At 41.2% G+C, this 2,638-nt stretch overlaps 1 pseudogene; it reads right to left on the bottom strand.

Annotated features, from left to right (window-relative positions):
• Positions 1-542: 542 nt before the first annotated feature.
• Positions 543-2,416, bottom strand: LOC146810823 (18S ribosomal RNA; annotated as a pseudogene).
• Between the last annotated feature and the right edge of the window lie 222 nt (positions 2,417-2,638).

Below are 2,638 nucleotides of genomic sequence, written 5' to 3'. Positions count from 1 at the left end.
TAATATGCTTCCCTAGGAAAGTAAATATAAAATGTCTAGATCCTAATTCTTTCCTTCCTGCTACATTACTTAAGTGATTATAGGGATTACAGCTTCTCGACTAAGATACTAGCTACATTTATAATTGCTAAAACCTCTTGATTGTTCCTCCCAGATCTAACCACTTTTGTGTCCACTTGGAAATTGCACAAAAATATTCACTTTGTAACAGAAGCAATGGGCTTTCTCTCTACCTCAGGGGTCCTAGCTTGAGAGTCTCTATCATTCTGGTCCCCCTGAGTGTGTACTGGGTGAGCATGAGTTCTATCTCGATAGAGCAATGACTTGCAGGAGGGGCAGATTGATCAACCCTGGTCCTTACTTGTTGGTTGGATCTTTCTAGGGTGGAGGAGCCTGCCCCTTGACCATTACTCACCACAGCACTCTACAGCCATGGCCCCCTCCACCAACTGGTGCACAAGGGGAGCCCTAGACCCTGTTCAATCCGGGAGGCAGTTGAGGGTTTGGGCTAGAACCATCAAGCACTCAATCCACTCTGCAATTAATGATCCTTCTGAAGGTTCACCTACAGAAACTTTGTTATGACTTTTACTTCCTCTAATTATCAAGTTTGGTTGTCTTCTATATGCTCCTCCAGGGTCATTGCTGACCTCACCAGGGCTGATCTAAGGACTTCACTAACCCATTCAATCATTAGTAGCACCAAACACTGTATACAAAGGGAAGGGACCTAATCTCATGACCTGCACTTATTGAGAATTACTCTTTCAAGAGAAATATTTGCAATCTCCAATGGCTATCATTAACTGGGTTCAGCGGGTTACCCACACCTGTCAGTGAAGGGCAGACACATAATGATCCATTCATTGTAGCACAGATGCTACACTGGACAACTAAGGAAATCACAGAACTGTTATTGCTCAATCTTTTTTTGCTGATCGCCACTTATTCTTCTAAGAAGTTGAATTGTTAACGTTGGTGGTCATGTTACTAATTACCATGGATGAGTCTTGTTAGTTATCAGAATCAATCAAAACAATTGCTCCACCAACTAAAAATGACCATGCATTACAACAACCGCTGTATCAAGAAAGAGATATCAATTTGTCAATTCTTCCCGTGTCTAGGCCAGGTGAGGTTTCCCTTGTTGAGTCAAATTAAGCCACAGTCTCCACTTCTGATGGTGCACTTCTGTCAATTCCATTAAGTTCAGCTTTTGCAACCATTCTCCCACTGGAACCCAAAGACTTTGGTTCCTGGGAAGCTGCTCTGTAGGTCTTGGGAACAACATCACTAGATCCCAAGTTGGCATCATTCACGATCAAAACTACAATGGTATCTGATTGTCTTCAAACATTTGACTTTCATTCTTGATTAATAAATGCATTCTTGGCAAATACTTTTGCTTTGGTTCATGTTTCATTACTTCAAGAAATTCTCCTCAAGCAGCAAAGTACAAATACCCCAGAATATCGCTCTCAATCATTGGCCCTAGTTTACAAAAACAACCATATAGAACCAGAGTCCTTTTCATTTATTCCTACCTAATGTAGTTAGGCAATCAACCTGCTTTGAACACGCTAATGTTTTCAAAGTAAATGCTTCAGACACCCTGGACACAAAGTCAAGTGCGTTAATATACCAAAGAACAAAGCTCTTGCACCACATCTCTTATAATGTATAGCAATCCCAAAACAGTATTGTATAAGTAATCCAATACTGTTTTTGGATTCTAATACATTATAAGAGGTGTGCTGCAAGAGCTTTGTTCTTTGGTATATTTACATGCTTGTCAGTCTCTAACATGCTGATAGCACCTCTGAGTAGTAGGTGTTTTAAAGCTACTATAGCACCCCGGTCAGAATATATTGATTTATTTGTTCAAACTTATTTGGTTAGTAGTAAATATACATTTTAGATTGATTGTGCGGTTTACTACCTTCTAGGGACCACTACTACCTACAGTTTGTTTCTACAAAGTCAAGTGCATCAAGGGCTTGCTGAGAGGCAGGAACTGGGTCAGGCCGTAGGTCACCTTGTTGCAGTCCACCAGCTAGATTGCAAGATCTAACTATGAGCTTTTTACCTGCAGTAACTTTGATATACACTATTGGATCTTGAATTAACTTGGCTGCTGACAGCTCTCCAATGGATCCTCGCTAAATGATTTTGTTACAAATGGGTCCTTCCAATTTAGTAAACACAGATTCTTTCCTTTTTGATCACCTGGATTTGAACTTTTCCTGTCTGTGAGTCTCACTACTTGTGTCTCACCCACTGTAATCACATGGCAATTGGATTTGGCATGTTTACCTCCAGTGTCTTCATTTTATGTTAAGAATGCTGGGATGCCGCTTGGGTAAGGGGCACTTCACTGGTTACACAAGAGCATGTGTGCACATGCATGTGCACGTGTGTGGGCTGCACATGTGAAACTGCCATTGTGCGTCGCCGGGAAATTGCATACGGATAGCCTGGACCAAGCAGAGACTGCACAAAGTTAGATGCTGACGTTGGGTAGACCTGATAATATTTCTGGACACTCATAGGTAAGGTCAATTTAGTTTACTGGTTTATCTTTAGTGCCCCTATGATTTACATATAGCTGGAATCTGCCCTAAAGCACAGTTTCACTTCC

This window comes from Triturus cristatus, chromosome 7 (genome assembly GCF_964204655.1).
Source record: "Triturus cristatus chromosome 7, aTriCri1.1, whole genome shotgun sequence".
Lineage (NCBI taxonomy): Eukaryota > Metazoa > Chordata > Amphibia > Caudata > Salamandridae > Triturus > Triturus cristatus.
Note: the sequence above shows the minus strand (reverse complement) of the source record. Positions and strands in the feature narration are given on the sequence as shown.